This window comes from Aquarana catesbeiana, linkage group LG01, assembly GCF_042186555.1.
Source record: "Aquarana catesbeiana isolate 2022-GZ linkage group LG01, ASM4218655v1, whole genome shotgun sequence".
NCBI lineage: Eukaryota > Metazoa > Chordata > Amphibia > Anura > Ranidae > Aquarana > Aquarana catesbeiana.
Genome location: NC_133324.1, coordinates 447,869,991 through 447,888,546, shown reverse-complemented (window position 1 = coordinate 447,888,546; position 18,556 = coordinate 447,869,991).

Below are 18,556 nucleotides of genomic sequence, written 5' to 3'. Positions count from 1 at the left end.
CAAAGGCCAGATCTAAATCTTTATAATCATTTCTTCCTTTCTAGAATAATAAACACCAAGAATTGCACTTGCCAAGAAACATGAACTCCTTAAAGGGAAATGCATATAAATAATTGTATAAAACATAAAAACTAAATATAAAATGGTGTAGCCCATTATCATTACCTTCCGAAAACCACCCTAGGGGATGCCAAGCAGCCAACGCAGGAGTGCATGCAGATGGGAAGTCTGCATTCCCCCATCCCCAGCATCTTTTCCCCATTGCTTTGTTTGGCTGCCAAGAGGAAGAAAAGCTATCCCTTGTAAGGTACACTTAAAGAATTTCAGGATAAACCTAACTAGTTTTAAACCTAACCCCCCCCCCCTCCGAAAAAAAATATCACCTTTGCTGACTATTCTGTGTAAGAAAGATGTCTATGTTTATATAAAAAAGAGGAAAGAAGGATGGCGGGACTTTGACGAGGCACATGGGAGCAACAAAGATGGTTAAATATAGATATTTTTAAAATGGTTCAAATTATCATAAATTTATTCATATCAAGAACATTTAATGCATTGCTTTATATAAATATCCGTATATTTTATTACAATTCATCAGAACCAAGCATTTATACATAAATAAACATTCCAACAGAAAGTTGGTACAGATTATATAATATAAAGAATGAGACATGTTTTTATGGACAAAAATAGCTGTATAAATTGTAACAATGAGAGTACCCCCTACATAGGGCTGGTATGGAGAACAAATTAAAAATAAACTAGAAATAAGTATAAAGAGAACGGCCATACAATGTGTTACAAAAAATGTATACATATCGGTTGATATTAGCTCTACGCGTTTCAAGGCCTTATAGCCTATCATCAGGAGCGAAACCTTGGTAGTTGTCTATGGATAGGAAAAAACAGAGTGGATTTAAAAATATAAATATAAAATATTCTAACCTAAATCAAAAAATGGAAGGGTAAACCCAGGACGTAGGAGAACCCTCAAGCCCTGAGTTATCCCACACACTTACATGTGTATCCTTGCAGGGGTGGTGCGGGCCCGGAACCCCCAAGACCGGCCATACAGGGCCCCACACGGGAGCTGAGGGGACACCCTGCCGCCAGCACAGCCAAACACGAACAGCGCCCCACATGGGTAGAGGTGTGAATGATGATGGTATTGTAGGGGGTGACCACCAAGGTGGAAAACCTCTGTGATATGTGTGACAGAAAAAAATATGTTACAAAACATTAAGGTGTGAAAAGATAACAAAAAATGTGTAGAGGAAAGAAGGCAAAGTGTGGAGCAATAGTGATGTGTGAATGAAGGTACCTGATTATCAGTGTCTGTAGAAAAATGAGGAGATGCCTGTGTGTCTCTTGTAGCCCAAATTGAATAAGTGTATGCTGTCCTGTATGTGAAACCCATGTGAGGAAGGAGCCCATATAGGCAGCGCCGCAGCAGGGAACGCCCCCAACGTCATGCGCTGGTCCGATCGGGAGCTGCGACGCGCACTGCGGACTCCCCCGCCGCCCGGTTGTGACGTTGGGTGGGCGGGGGTTTCCCCACTGTGCGTCGATGTCATACATCCCCCGCCGGTGCGCGCTGACGTCAAGCACGCGGCGCGGCCGGCCGGGTGTTTTCCATCTGCTGACCCGCTGGGGGAGGGGTTTGTTTGGCGCTCAGACTGTGGGGCGGTGGCGGTCTGGCTCCTTGGTTGGCGGCGTCTTCCTCTCTCTCCCCCCCATCGGACCAGCGCATGACGTTGGGGGCGTTCCCTGCTGCGGCGCTGCCTATATGGGCTCCTTCCTCACATGGGTTTCACATACAGGACAGCATACACTTATTCAATTTGGGCTACAAGAGACACACAGGCATCTCCTCATTTTTCTACAGACACTGATAATCAGGTACCTTCATTCACACATCACTATTGCTCCACACTTTGCCTTCTTTCCTCTACACATTTTTTGTTATCTTTTCACACCTTAATGTTTTGTAACATATTTTTTTCTGTCACACATATCACAGAGGTTTTCCACCTTGGTGGTCACCCCCTACAATACCATCATCATTCACACCTCTACCCATGTGGGGCGCTGTTCGTGTTTGGCTGTGCTGGCGGCAGGGTGTCCCCTCAGCTCCCGTGTGGGGCCCTGTATGGCCGGTCTTGGGGGTTCCGGGCCCGCACCACCCCTGCAAGGATACACATGTAAGTGTGTGGGATAACTCAGGGCTTGAGGGTTCTCCTACGTCCTGGGTTTACCCTTCCATTTTTTGATTTAGGTTAGAATATTTTATATTTATATTTTTAAATCCACTCTGTTTTTTCCTATCCATAGACAACTACCAAGGTTTCGCTCCTGATGATAGGCTATAAGGCCTTGAAACGCGTAGAGCTAATATCAACCGATGTGTATACATTTTTTGTAACACATTGTATGGCCGTTCTCTTTATACTTATTTCTAGTTTATTTTTAATTTGTTCTCCATACCAGCCCTATGTAGGGGGTACTCTCATTGTTACAATTTATACAGCTATTTTTGTCCATAAAAACATGTCTCATTCTTTATATTATATAATCTGTACCAACTTTCTGTTGGAATGTTTATTTATGTATAAATGCTTGGTTCTGATGAATTGTAATAAAATATACGGATATTTATATAAAGCAATGCATTAAATGTTCTTGATATGAATAAATTTATGATAATTTGAACCATTTTAAAAATATCTATATTTAACCATCTTTGTTGCTCCCATGTGCCTCGTCAAAGTCCCGCCATCCTTCTTTCCTCTTTTTTATATACAAATTACCGGGATGGAGGTGGGGACTTGAACGGCCCCGCTCAACCTCATTTAAAGTCCCAAAATCCTTGTTTTTAAAACTTTTTTCTAATCCAATTAGGGATGGAGGCACATGGTGGCACTGTCAATATTATTATTTTCACTTCATTTTATAATCATCTCAAATGGCTACTTGTTAGCTGTTTGAACTCAATTCCCATTAACTACTAGTATTAGACTCTAATTCACCAATGCGTTTTTTTTTTTTTTTTTTTTTTTTTTTTTTTTTTTTTATTTTCCTTATTTTCTGGTCTATTGATTAAGAATGCTTTTTCTCTCCCCCCTTGCATGTGTGCAGTGATGGTGTGGGCTGTGTTTATCTGCTGGGCCGTGCCTTCTGTGTCCCGATCGGGAGCTGCGACGCGCACTGCGGACTCCCCCGCCGCCCGGTTGTGACGTTGGGTGGGCGGGGGTTTCCCCACTGTGCGTCGATGTCATACATCCCCCGCCGGTGCGCGCTGACGTCAAGCACGCGGCGCGGCCGGCCGGGTGTTTTCCATCTGCTGACCCGCTGGGGGAGGGGTTTGTTTGGCGCTCAGACTGTGGGGCGGTGGCGGTCTGGCTCCTTGGTTGGCGGCGTCTTCCTCTCTCTCCCCCCCATCGGACCAGCGCATGACGTTGGGGGCGTTCCCTGCTGCGGCGCTGCCTATATGGGCTCCTTCCTCACATGGGTTTCACATACAGGACAGCATACACTTATTCAATTTGGGCTACAAGAGACACACAGGCATCTCCTCATTTTTCTACAGACACTGATAATCAGGTACCTTCATTCACACATCACTATTGCTCCACACTTTGCCTTCTTTCCTCTACACATTTTTTGTTATCTTTTCACACTCAGGGCTTGAGGGTTCTCCTACGTCCTGGGTTTACCCTTCCATTTTTTGATTTAGGTTAGAATATTTTATATTTATATTTTTAAATCCACTCTGTTTTTTCCTATCCATAGACAACTACCAAGGTTTCGCTCCTGATGATAGGCTATAAGGCCTTGAAACGCGTAGAGCTAATATCAACCGATATGTATACATTTTTTGTAACACATTGTATGGCCGTTCTCTTTATACTTATTTCTAGTTTATTTTTAATTTGTTCTCCATACCAGCCCTATGTAGGGGGTACTCTCATTGTTACAATTTATACAGCTATTTTTGTCCATAAAAACATGTCTCATTCTTTATATTATATAATCTGTACCAACTTTCTGTTGGAATGTTTATTTATGTATAAATGCTTGGTTCTGATGAATTGTAATAAAATATACGGATATTTATATAAAGCAATGCATTAAATGTTCTTGATATGAATAAATTTATGATAATTTGAACCATTTTAAAAATATCTATATTTAACCATCTTTGTTGCTCCCATGTGCCTCGTCAAAGTCCCGCCATCCTTCTTTCCTCTTTTTTATATACAAATTACCGGGATGGAGGTGGGGACTTGAACGGCCCCGCTCAACCTCATTTAAAGTCCCAAAATCCTTGTTTTTAAAACTATGTCTATGTTTACCTATTGTCAGCCAGTGGTGGGCCAGTCACATGCTCCGGCTCTCCTGTGTCAGTCAATGGCAGCTGCAGGGTAGAGGAAGTAGTGCCGACAATGGATGGGCCATAAGTGCCATAGATGACATTACTACTCCAGGCTTTACTAGCCATTTACCCATAAATTCTACTTTAGGCTGTAACTTACAGTTATTAACACTCCCTTTGTAACAATGTTGGTGCTTTATGATTGGACTGGCAACAGTGACAGAGATATAAAAGATGAGTATTGTTCTGGGGGAGGAGGTGTTAGTGATTAAAGGAAACCTGTTGCTTTGTCCAAGGTCCTAGTCCAAGGTCACCTGTCTTTCACACTTTGCACATGCAAGCTCCTAAGCACTGCATGGTATTTAGATTTAGGTACCCAAAAAATGAGAAAGACTGGTAAAAGCCACTAGTTAATGAAACTAGGAAGTGGACAATAGCCCTAGAGAAAGCATCTTTTAAGATAAAGACAACAATGGCAGCTCCCATGTCCTTATAGTTGTTTTTTTTGTTTTTTGTTTTTTTTTAATAGGGTGTACAGTCCAGTGAGATATGTGTGTGTGTTTTCTGTAAAGGAAAATATACTAGATTAAGCATTTAGTAATTATGAGCCATCTCTTATACTGTACCCTTGCTGGATGGTGCTTTTAACCCACAACTTGAGAAAGTTTCCAGCCATGCAATTTTTGCCAAAATGAACTTCTGAATGACTTATGCTTCCAGTATTATTATCTGCCCTTGGGGACTGAAATGCACGGTTTTGATGGAAAGCAATGGAGTATGCCAGACTAAAGTTCTTCTGAGGCCAGTAGACAAGCAGACGCACTTTCTTAGCTCAACACAAGCTTGAGTTAATTCAGTATTACAACTCAAGGAGGAAGAACTAAGTTGTAACTCTGGCACTACCCTCGGAATGGTTATTACATTTCTGCATCCTTAAAACATACATCCGTTTAGACTTTATGCATGCAGTTTATGATCTAATCATTTAATTATCAGTGCTTCTGCTGTGAAATGGGATAACGGAGGATTGACTTAGAAGTTAATTAGTCCCTGACTGAACATTTGACACATACTTCTAGTGAGCAATATCTTTAAAGAATGTGCATCTTTGAAGTAGACACATTTGTTAAAAGCATCACAGTGCCATTAGGAAGAAAGGTGTTAAGCTTTATTATTTTGGTGCTAGTGTGTTTAAAGTAGTCTTCTGCATGATTTAAAGAATTTCAGCAAGGATGTAATGAACAGACTGGGAGCAGACTGCAGTTTTTAAAGAGAGAAATGGGAAAACTGCCATTTGGAATATTATTTTAGCTTGTTTCTATTCAGCATTTGCTGGTAGTCTGTGCTACAAAGGAACGTTAACTACATAGGCTTGCTCTTTAAGATAGAAAGTATTTTGAGTAAAGGAAAGGTCATGTATAAGTACAATAATCTTATCAGGGATATTAATTGCTACTCATTGAACATTTCCTTTAGCTTTGTATCCACATAAGCCACTACCGTGATAGAGAAAGCATTTTATAAATACCAGCTTAAGAGCAAGTACATGACATGTCATCTCTGTGACCAGCTGAACTATGATATATGATAAACCTAGAAAGGCAATAGCAGATATCAGGTTTGACTCCCACTCAACCCCTACAGTGTTATGTGGTGTGCGTGTGTGTGTGATTTTAATTCTCTTTAAGGAAGTTTAATTTTTGATATATGCAGTATGATCATTTTTACTTTAAATTTTTGCTTCACTTTTTCTGTACTTTATATTAAAGGATCTCTCTCTTGAGCCCCATACAAAGTGTAGATAAGAACTGATTTATTCAGTAAAGAGTAATGAAAAGTGTGCAGTAAGCCATAGTTTTCAATCACAAACTAGGTTTCTTCAAGTTTACTATACTAAAATTAAGTATAGCCAAACTTTTTTTTTGTTTCGGCTGGAGCAGAGAAAGATCAGAACCGTGTTAAAAATTTTTTTTGTTGTCTGTGTCCATGCTAGGAAGACCTTCTCTATTTATCCTAAGGACCATTATCAAAATGAAGAAGGTGATGTAAAAAACATAATGGGTAAATCTTCCAATGGGGATCACTGTTCCAATGGCAAATGTCTAAGGTCTAGTTCCCGCAGGCTTCATTAGAGAAATGAGTGTTTATCGCTACATAAACTCCTATGGTGTTAAGAAGTCTTTCAAAGGCATAGCAGATGCTTTTCAGTTGCATGAAAAGGTGTTACCTGAAACTCTCTAAATGTCATTTTTGAAAGTAAATATTTTTAAAGAGAAAGTGATGTACAGCAAGTGACCTGCTTTGAGGTGTGGTTAATCTGTGGTATGTGGTCTGGGGGTGTTTAGTGATTCCTGTGGTGCTTTTTGCTGTATTTTTGTTCTATTTTGTTGTTTTCCTCCCCTTTTTTAAAGAAAGTATCATGGAGTCATACGCTATCATATCTCTGATGCTTCGCTTGGCCCAGTTGAAGATCATTTTGGCTCAAACAACCCAGTGGAGGAAGTAGAGGGTATGTAGCTGTATTGGGTGCATCTGATTGTCTCTCTGTCAGTCTGTCATTCATTGGTTCCGTGAGACTTGTGCGAGATCTCGGGAGAACTCGATTTCTCTAATTATATTACACTATAATAATAGAGACTGTTCCATTCCAACTTTGATGCTTATAAATAAAGTTTGTTCATTGTTTAGCGATGGAGAAATACTTAATCAAGTCTGGAACTTTGAAAGAGAAGCTGTTAAATGAAAAGCAAGGAAGCAAGCAAAAGTACAAAGAAGATTACAATTGCTTCAGCCTGATTTGCTCTCGAAAGCAGGCACATCCTTCACATTAAATTTAAAATTAAAAATATATGTAAAAATAAATACGTTCTTCACCATAAAAAAATTGTTAAATCTTTTCAGGTGTGCCGTGAAAACTTTTTTAAACAAAAAAGTTTGAAAAACACTGCCTTATACCATAAGTTGCACAATTATCCCCAGAGGTTTTATGATTATTCCTGCATGAGAGAACCAAATTTTTGATGGTTTGCTAGAGATACTGAGACTCCGGTCGATGCAATAAAGAACCAGGATGAGACTTCTGATTTCTCCAGAAGAATATTTCCTGGCCACACCCTAAATTGTAATTTATTGCCTAGTTTTCTAGTTAGACCTGGGCCACATACTCACATTTTAGATAAAGAAAGGTATAGAAGCATCTGTTTTATTGCTGTTTGATTTGCTATTGGGTTGTTTGTCTTTTATTTCCTGTCAGCACAGAAAGTGGTCAAAATCTCTCCAGCAACAACACCTTTTTAGTAGAGCAGAAAAGGTTTGAAAGATATGTTTATGTTACTGTCTGTGCCTTCCTGCCCCAGTGACATTGCAAATAAGTACAAAATTAGATAATTATAATGAACTTAGTTCTTCCTTTTTAAGCAACATTCAAATAGTAAAATTGAGATGATAAGATAAGATAAGATTTATTGTCATTGTAGAAAACAAATTCACAATGAAATTACATTTCTACTCCACACATTATTCATACATCACAATTATCAACCATGCATTTACCACACAGGATTTAACCACTTCAATACAGGGCACTTATACACCTTCCTGCCCAGACCAATTTTCAGCTTTCAGTGCTGTCGCAGTTTGAATGACAATTGCGCGGTCATACTACACTGTGCCCAAACTAAATTTTTATCATTTTGTTCCCACAAATAGAGCTTTCTTTTGGTGGTATTTGATCACCTCTGCGGTTTTTATTTTTTGCTAAAGAAATAAAAAAAATACCAAAAATTTTGAAAAAAATAAAAGTTTTGCTTTTGTTTCTGTTAAAAAAAATGGTAAATAAGTAAGTTTTCTCTTTCACTGATGGGCACTGATAAGGCGGCACTGACAGGCACTGACAGGCACTGATACGACGAAACCGATGAGGTGGCACCAATGAGCGGGCACTGACGATGGGCACTGAAATGCGGCACTGATGGGCACTGGTAGGCTGCACTGATGGGTGGCACTCATATGCAGCACTGATGGGCATTGTTAGGCGGCACTGATGGGCACTGATGGGTGGCACTGGGTGGCACTGATGGGCACTGATGGGCGACACTGATGGGCAATAAAAGGCGGCACTGCTGGGCACTGCTAGGCACTGATAGGGTGGCACTAATAGGCGGCACTGATAGGCGGCACTGCTGGGCACTGATGGGCACTGATAGGCGGCACTGCTGGGCACTGATGGGCACTGATAGGCGGCACTGCTGGGCACTAATGGGCACTGATACATGGCACTGATGGGCACTGATACGCGGCACTAAAATGAGGCACTGATGGGCATCCCTGGTGGCACTGGCAGTGGTAGGCATTGCAGTGAGCACTGACTGGCAGCTGCCTGGGCACAGATTGGCAGCTGCCTGGGCATACAGTGACATTTCCCTGGTGGTCTAGGGGCATACCTGGTGGTCCAGTGTGGTCCTGGGCGGCTTCCCTGGTGGTCCTGGGTAGGATCCGAGGGGGGGGCTGTGCTGATAAACAATCAGCACAGACCCCCCCTGTCAGGAGAGCAGCCGATCGGCTCTCCTCTACTCGCGTCTGTCAGACGCGAGTGAGGAAAGACGATCACCGGCTCTTCCTATTTACATCGTGATCAGCCGTGATTGGACACGGCTGATCACGTGGTAAAGAGTCTCCGTCGGAGACTCTTTGCCTAGATCGGTGTTGCAGGGTGTCAGACTGACACTCCGCAACAACGATCGCCGCGATGCGCGCCCCCGGGGGCGCGCAGCGGCTCGATATTCCTGATCACGTCATATGACGTCCGATCAGGAATATCAAACCACTTTGCCGCCGTCATTCTGTAATAGGGCAGGCGGTAAGTGGTTAATTATACCAAAAAAATATGTATATAAAAGTGTCCCCATATTATAAAAGTATAAAAAAGTGTCCTCATATTAAAAACTAGACAAGATAACAAAATAAGACTATGTGACCTCTTTCATTTCATTCCTGTATTGTTAGCCTTAATAGCCCTGGGAGAGAAGCTCTCTTTAAATCTATTTGTCCTAGTTTTAATCACCCTAAAATGTCTCCCAGATGGCAATAATTCAAAGAAATGACAACCAGGATGAGTCTGATCGCTCACTATTTTTCCTGCTCTACAAAGGCAACGAGTCTCATATATTTCTTCTAGAGAAACAAGTTCACACCCTACAATTTCCTGCACTGTTCGAACCACTCTCTTTAGAGCATTTTTATGCCTGCGTACAACTAGGATACCAAACTAGAATAGAATGATGAGGGGGGAAATTGTTCCAATTCCTATTTAACAAAGTCATTATGCACTACATCATGCATGATACCTGTGATGCTATTAAGAGCTTGCAGAAAGGTATTTAAATGCCAAAGTCAACAGATAAATGGTGGATGGAAATCAGCAATGAATTTGAAAAGAACAGCAACCTTCCCCACTGTACTGGAAAATTTGACAGCAAGCACATTCCCATTCAAGAGCCTTTAAATAGTGCCTCTGAATTTTATAATTACTAGGAATGTTTCACCTTTGTGGTGATAGCCATTGCAGATAGCAGTTATAATTTGTTTCTATACAACTTTGATTCCTATGGTAACTTTTTTTTTTAATTCAAATACATTTTTATTATTTTCAAGATTAAAACATACAATTAAATCTTTCATTTTACATTTATCCCCATCACCTTAATATTGCATATAATTTTACTTCCTATACAACCCAACCTCATGTCCCTCCCCGCACCCTATCCCTCCTTGTGGAGATTGCCAATTTCCAACATCTTTTATAATCCAAGCATAATATCTGCCTATTATTACATTTATGCCTATTCCGCAGTGCTACCCAGCACGAACTGATACCAACCTAGGTTCCCTACCCGGTCTCTCACGGGGGATAGTCCATCTTTCACAACCAGGGTTTCCATGTTTTTACGAACATATTAAAATTACCACGCCTAGTAAATGTTACTTTTTCTTTCCACACAGTCGTATTTATAGCTTTAACCCACTCTTCAGGAGACAGAGGTCTCAATGACTGCCAATTTTGTGCAATCACTTTTCTCTGTTAGAGTGCTTACTGACCCTCTACCTACATCTATATGTCCCAGCACAGACACTCTAGGTTCTGATTCTAATGTGGTCCCAAACATTACATTTATAATATTGAGTATCTCAGCCCAATACCGATACAGTTTTGGGCATCTCCACATCATGTGTATAAGGTCCCCCATCTCCTGACACCTGGGGCACTTAGCGTCGGGTCTCTGACCAAACATGCACATTTTCTTGGGGGTGTAGTAAACTCTATGCAGTAGGGACAGGTGTGATACTTATTGTGAGGGAGAAACTGACACCAATGGTCCCAGTTCTAAAATCCTATTCCATTGCTCCGGAGTTATTACCCCTACATCCTCTTCCCATCTTTCTTTAGTCTTAGAGAGCACTACTTCAGTAATAGTTCTACCAGTTATTTGCGCATAGACCTCTGAAATAAGTCCTGATCTGTAAATAGCTATAAAATGATTGATTTGGTATCCTGTATTCTTTTCTCAATTCTGCAAATGATTTTAGGGTATTACCATCATACAGTTGATTCAGCCGTTTTATACCCTGCTTTTCCCATTCCCCAATCCTCCCAATAAGGCTCTGGGTCTGACATCCAGGAAAAATACATTATTGAACTTTGGGGGTCATAGGTGCTGCCTAAACACAAGGTCATTCCACCAAAATCCATACATTTGTAAATGGTTGCAGCTCCCAAGCCCCTGATGAAGGTATCAGAATACCGGAAACGCATCGGGTATAGGGGTACATCAACCCCAGGAGAGTACATCTAATATTACATTTGTATAATTCCTGTCTTGATCTAATATTTATTCTGTATGGAATGTACGTTCTTTTCTGTATGTCATAGACGTCTTTACGTCTGTTTTTAGGTATATTAATAAAATTTACAAATTTAATTTCAAGAGTTGGTGGTCTATCAAAGTCCCAGTTTAAGGGGGATATCTTTTTCTGTGTTTCAAATATAGCAACTGCAGCATCCAAATCATTTTGACCAAGTTGCTGCGTCCCGCCACAGACAAGGGGAGCCGTCTCCAGATATCACTTTTCCACTTAAGTTTTAACAGAAGTGGAGTTAGGTTATCACCAATGTACAGATGGGGGTCTTTTGATAACATTATTCCTAAATATTTAATTGTCTCCACTACTTTTAGCTGGGGTATTCCCGACGGGATAGGATTATTAAGTTTTAACAGAAGTGGAGTTAGGTTATCACCAATGTACAGATGGGGGTCTTTTGATAACATTATTCCTAAATATTTAATTGTCTCCACTACTTTTAGCTGGGGTATTCCCGACGGGATAGGATTATTAAGTGGGTCAACGGGCAAAAGTGCTGACTTCTCCCAGTTAATAACTAGGCCCAAAAACCTACTGAACTCCTCCACTATACTCATTACTGTAGTCAAAGAAGACTCCGTGTCCCCCAGAAAAAATAAAACATTGTCAGCATATCGTGCTATCCTGTCCTACTCCGCCTTCCTGGGTGTATAACCCCAACAGATCTGGGTATATAAGTTTCTAAATACATTTATTCAGTCTAGTTGCCAGCACCTTTGCCACAATTTTAACATCAGAGCACAACAGTGATATTGGTCTGTAGGAAGATGCGTCAAGCTGATCTTTCCCTTCCTTCTGCAAAACTATTATGGTAGCCTCAGACATCGAGGAGGGCAGCCTTCCCTCTACTACTGCCCACCTCAGTGTCTTTAGGAGCCCCGGGAGCAGCACCTCCCCATACAACTTATAGGTCTCCAGCGGTAAGCCGTCTGGCCCAGGAAATTTTTGATTGGCCATACCAGCAGCTGCCTGTTGCAACTCCTCTAAAGTTATGGGGGACTCCACCCTGTCCCTATTGCTCTCCGAAAGGACTGGAACTTCCAATCTCCCCAAAAACCTGTTCATTCCACCCCCTTTGTCCCTTGAACTGTACAAATTCTTATAGAACGTGCTAAATGTTTCCATAATCTCGGACGGTTTGAACAACATTTCTCCCCCTGTTGTCCTGATCACGGAAATAGCAGGGGGGAATTGGTTTTGGCCAAAAGGGCCAGCATGTGGCCCACTTTTTCCCCTTCTCCAAAAGAGTACTGCTCTGAAAAAGACGCTATTCTCTGTTCTCCTTGTATTAGCCACTTTATATACTTGTTGTTTGTTAAGCCATAATCCTTGCTTCTCTGAGGTTGCATCTGCCACATACTGTCTTTCGGTCTCTATAACTTCTTTCCTGATATTCTCCTCCCACTCCCTTGATTTCTTCTTAATTTTTACCACTTGTTGCATCAGTAGCCCCCTAAGAAATGCTTTTAGGATGTCCCACAACACCCCCACCGGTGCTGTTCTTGTATTCAATTCCACAAACTCTTTTTATCTTAAATATATTTCATTGGGTTTGTCCATTAATTCCATCCATAGAGGATTTATTTTCCACATTCTTGGGGTACTTTCCCCCCTAGATTTACCGTCAGAACCAGTGGTGAGTGATCCGACACCCCTCTTGGCCTGTAAACTATATTCTTTACACGCCACAATGCTTCCCCACTTCCTAAGGCCATGTCTATACGAGAAAGTGTAGAGTATGATCCCGAAAAGCAAGAGTATTGCCGACATTTTGGGTTCCGGGATCTCCAAATATCACACCATCTGATCTCCTCCAAAAATTGACCTAGCTGGCCCTCTGATGCCCTGTCTGTCCGTACCCCTGGTGGGAATCTATCCAAGCTTCTGTCGAGGACCTTGTTGAAGTCACCCAACACTATAACCGGGATGTCAGTCTTATTCTCCAAAAATTTCAATAATCTATACAGAATCTCCAGTTTAAACAGAGGGAGAATATACACATTTGCCAACACATATGATTTGTTCTCTATTGAGCAGTACAAAAAAAGTAACAGCCCAGTGCGTCTATACTGACCTCCCTGCAGGAGAATAACACCCCTCTCTTTACCATTATGCTCACCCCCCTAGAATAAGAGGAGTAAACTGAATGGTATTAATTTTGAAATTTCTTACTCCGGAACTGTGACATAGTGTCTCCTGCAGGCATATCAGTCCCAAACCATATGTATCCAATACGGAAAAAACTGTAGCTTTTTTAATGGGATCTCCCATCCCCCGAATATTCCAGGAACCTATATTCAAAGTTCTAGACTGCATCTGAAAGGGGAAAAAAAGAAAACCAAAAAGAAATTCCAAAATTTCCTAAAAAAGAAACAAAAAGAAAAAAAGAACAAACAAAATAAAAAATAATTTAATTTAACATTACCTATTAACCGTCTCTACCCTTAAAAAATAATCCATTCTATACTTGTGTCCCCCATAGGGCCACTCCATTTTATAAATGTGTCATACAAAGAAAAAGAAGAAAGACATGGGCATGTTCTGTAAATTAAATGATGCAAATCCCCAAACAATCCATGTTAATTCCAGGTTGTGAGGCAACAAAATGCGAAAAATGCCAAAGGGGTGAATACTTTTGCAAGGCACTGTAGGATTGCAACTTCAAACTAAACACATACACCAATTATATGTATTTATCAAAACTGACATAAAGAATGGCTGCAGAATAAAATAACATACCAGAGCAAAATTGCGACAAAAAAAGTTTTATTTCAAGAATATGCAATTGTGGTCAAATTTTTCGAATTGCTTCCTTTTTGGCCATATTATTATTATTATTATTATTATTCAGGATTTATATAGCGCCAACAGTTTACGCAGCGCTTTACAATATAAAAGGGAGACAATACAGTTATAATATAATACAATACAATACAATAGGATTAAGAGGGCCCTGCTCAGAAGAGCTTACAATCTAATAGGGTGGGGCAGGTGGTACAAAAGGTTGTAACTGTGGGGAATGAGCTGGTGGAAGTGGTAGGAGATTAGTTGGAGACGTGATAGGCTTTCCTGAAGAGATGAGTTTTCAGGGATTGCCTGAAGGTAGCAAGAGTAGGGGATAGCCGGATAGATGGAGGTAGCGAGTTCCAGAGGATGGGAGAGGCTCTGGAGAAATCCTGGAGACGAGCATGGGAGGAGGAGATGAGAGAGCTTGAAAGCAGGAGGTCTTGAGAAGAGCGGAGAGGACGATTTGGGTGATATTTGGAGACAAGATTAGTGATGTAGCTTGGGGCAGAGTTGTGAATGGCTTTGTATGTTGTGGTTAGAATTTTGAATTTAATTCGCTGGGTGATTGGGAGCCAGTGTAGGGATTGAAGTAGAGGGTTGGCAGACACTGAGCGGTTGGTAAGGTGGATAAGTCTGGCAGCAGCATTCATGATAGACTGAAGAGGGGATAGCCTATGGAGCGGTAGGCCAATGAGAAGGAAGTTGCAATAGTCAAGGCGAGAGATAACAAGGGAGTGAATGAGGAGCTTGGTGGTTTCATTTGTTAAAAAAGGGCGAATTTTAGAGATGTTACGGAGGTGAATTCTACAAACTTTTGACAATGATTGGATTTGAGGCTGAAATGACAAGTCGGAGTCTAGGATTACACCTAGTACCCTGGCGTGAGGGGAGGGACTGATGGTTGCATTGTTGATTTTGATGGAAAAGTCATGGAGGGGGGCACGGGCGGGGGGGAATATTAATAGCTCAGTTTTAGAGAGATTTAGTTTAAGGAAGTGGTGCGACATCCATGCTGATATGTCAGTTAGTAAGTTAGTAATGCGAGAGGAGACTGAAGGAGTGAGGTGAGGAGTAGACAGATAGATTTGGGTGTCATCAGCGTATAAGTGGTATTGGAAGCCGTGGGCAGTTATTAGGTGACCAAGGGAGGTGGTGTAGATAGAGAAGAGAAGGGGTCCAAGAACCGAGCCTTGGGGGACCCCCACAGAAAGGGGCAATGGAGAGGAGGAGACAGAGTTGTAGGTGACACTGAAGGAGCGCTGTGATAAATAGCCAGAGAACCAGGATAGAGCAGAATCTCGGAGGCCAAGGGAATGTAGTTTATTGAGAAGGAGCGGGTGGTCAACAGTATCAAAGGCCGCAGAGAGGTCAAGTAGTAGGAGTATGGAGTACTGGCTGTTGGTTTTAGCAGTTAGTAAATCGTTAGTGAGTTTTAGTAAGGTAGTTTCCGTGGAGTGCTGCGAGCGAAAGCCAGACTGTAAGGGGTCAAGAAGGTTATTTTCATTGAGGTAGGAGCTAAGACGGTTGTAGACTAAGCGTTCTAGAAGTTTAGAGGTGAATGGGAGTAATGAGATGGGTCTTAAGTTGTTTAGGTCGGTAGGGTCCAGTGAGGGCTTTTTAAGAATGGGAGTGATCTGTGCATGTTTTAGAGGGGAGGGGAAAATGCCACTAGAAAGGGAGAGATTGAAGATGTGGGTGAGGGAGCATAGGATAGAAGAAGAGGGTGACCGTAGTAGTTGTGAGGGAACAGGATCCAAGGGACAATTGGTTAGGTGGGCATTCGAGAAAATTTTTGTAACCTCTTCCGTAGTAGCCAATTCAAAAGAGGAGAGGGTTGAATGTGCTGCTGGGCAAGGTATGATGGGTGGGGAAGATGTACGCACAGTGGAGATGTCCTCACGAATTGCATTGATCTTGTCTTTGAAGTGATTGGCAATCTCTTGGGCAGTGAGTGAATTAGTGGGTAGAGGGGGTGGTGGACGAAGCAGAGAGTTAAAGGTTGAGAAGAGCCGACGGGGACTGGATGACAAGGAATTAATAAGAGAGACAAAGTAGGCTTGTTTGGCAGCATGGAGGCATGAATTGTATTTTAGAAGGGCAGATTTATATAGGGTGAAATCTTGCAGGCATTTGGTTTTACGACACAGTCGTTCAAGAGCACGGCAATGTCTCTTGAGATTTCTAGTGTTGTCAGTTTGCCAGGGTTGTAACGGTCGGGGCCTAATTCTGCGTGTGGTTAGGGGAGCAAGTGCATCTAGTGATGATGAGAGTGAACTGTTGTAGACAGAAGTGGCCAGGTCAGGACAGGACAGGGGAGAGATTATGTCATATAGGTTGTCAGTAGCAGAATAGAGAAGAGAAGGGTTAAAGTGGCGAAGGTTTCTACAAGTAATTGTTTGCTGCTTGGAGGGATGGGTGGTTGGAGGCAAGGATACAGTGAGATGGGAGAATACAAGGTCAAGGGTATTACCATTGGAGTGAGTGGAAGTATGTGTCCATTGGGTTAGGTCAAAAGATGAGGTTAAGTTGAGAAGTTTAGCTGTAGTTGGGCTGTTGACATTGACAGGAATGTTAAAGTCACCAAGAATAATGGTGGGTATTTCAGAGGAGAGAAAGTAGGGTAGCCAGGCAGCAAAGTCATCAATGAAGCGCGATACCGGTCCTGGAGGCCTATAAATTGCTGCAATCCTCAGAGAAATGGGAGAAAACAGACCAATACAGTGCATCTCGAAAGAAGAGAGGGATAGAGAGGGAGGGACAGTAAGGACTTGGAAGGTGCTTTGTGGGGACAGAAGGAAGCCAACTCCACCTCCTTTCTGTCTGTTGGGTCTGGAGGAGTGAGTCCAATGGAGACCACCATGGGAGAGGGCAGCAGGAGAAGCTGAGTCAAAATTTTGCAGCCAGGTTTCTGTTATGGCCAGTATGTTCAAGCCATGAGAGATGAAGAGGTCATGTACAGATGTTAGCTTGTTACAGATGGAGCGGGCGTTCCACAGGGCACATGAGATTGGTGGGGTGCTTTGAGGAAGTAGGGGGATAGAAATGAAACTGAGTGGATTGCGGTGGTTGCCAGAGGGGGAGGGGTATTGGATATGTGGCTTGCATTTGGAAAATGGCGGACCAGGATTAGGAGAAATATCACCTGAGACTAGGAGAAGGAGGAGGGTGAGGAAGGCAAGGTGGGAGTGGGATGTGCATGAGCGCACGTGTCTAGTGGCCCTGGAGTTTAGGTCAGCATGTGGGTGCAGCAAATGCAGGAGATGATGGGTGTCATAGTAGGGAGAGGGTAGGAGTGAGGGTGATATGTGCATGCTGCAGGGAAGAGAGGAGGGGTAGAGTAAAGATAATTTGAGGATAGAAGACACCAATGTGAGAAGGAAGAGAATAAGGAGCAGGTTAGTGGCTAGAGAGTGGGAAACTAACCTAATATAAAATAAATTTCAAAGTTGGTTTGCTTGTCGTCTTGCAGAGTGGAGCAGAGTTCCTGTTGTTCATGCAGCTTTAGTTAAACTGCGTCGGTGAAACTGCGCATCACTCGTGACAGAGCCACTCAGGAAAGAGCCATGATGTCTGCGCCATGCCCCTGTCTGCGCCACCCCATAAGCTGCCATAAATTTATAGACAGCCTAAGCTGGGATGCATTTCTCAGTTGGTCATTATTGGGTCTGATGTGAGACACCTGAATATGGGGAGGAGATGGCCAGGGCCAGGCCAGACACAGGCTAGGGTCGTAAAGCTAATTACCTCTCTTGATCACTCAAGCCACATGGAGTTGAGAATCAATCACCAGTAATATTGCTATTGCAGTGTGTTTGTTATAGAGCTAGCAGTAAATATGGAAGTTTAAAGATATGGCAGCAGGAGACAATTACCAAAAATATTAATAGCAGACTCAGCAAAGCCAGTTCAGTAGGGATGTACAGTTGGATAGGAGATAGGAGAAGTGCAGTCGCTTTAGATCTGAGGGGAAGATCTGAAATGAGGGGAAGCTCTGCTGATTTTATCATCCAATCATGTACAAGCAAAAATGCTGTTTTTTATTTTTCTTGCATGTCCCCCTCAGATCTATAGCGACTGCACTTCCAAGTGCACTTGTAGTGCAAAGTGGATTTGCCTTTAGTAAATAAACCCCATAGAGTTGCTCTCTCATCACTCCCAACAATCTTTAACAGTCTATATGTCTGACAATGCTTGCTATGTATCAGTTTTTTTAGAGGGGTTTTTTGTACACTGGATGTTTCGCAGCCTCTTTCACCCTGGGTTGCTCACTGATGTTTGAGGTTGAAAATTCTCTGCATCTTCCTCCTCCACATTCAATTCATCTTCTTTATTGGAGACATGCATACTATCTTCACTTTCAGAAAGGTTTGCCAATGTTGTAAAGATTATAAAATGCATTTTTTTGGTTAATGCTATGGGGTTGATTTACTAAAGGCAAATATATTGTGCACTTTTGAAAGTGCAGTTGCACTCTGCAAG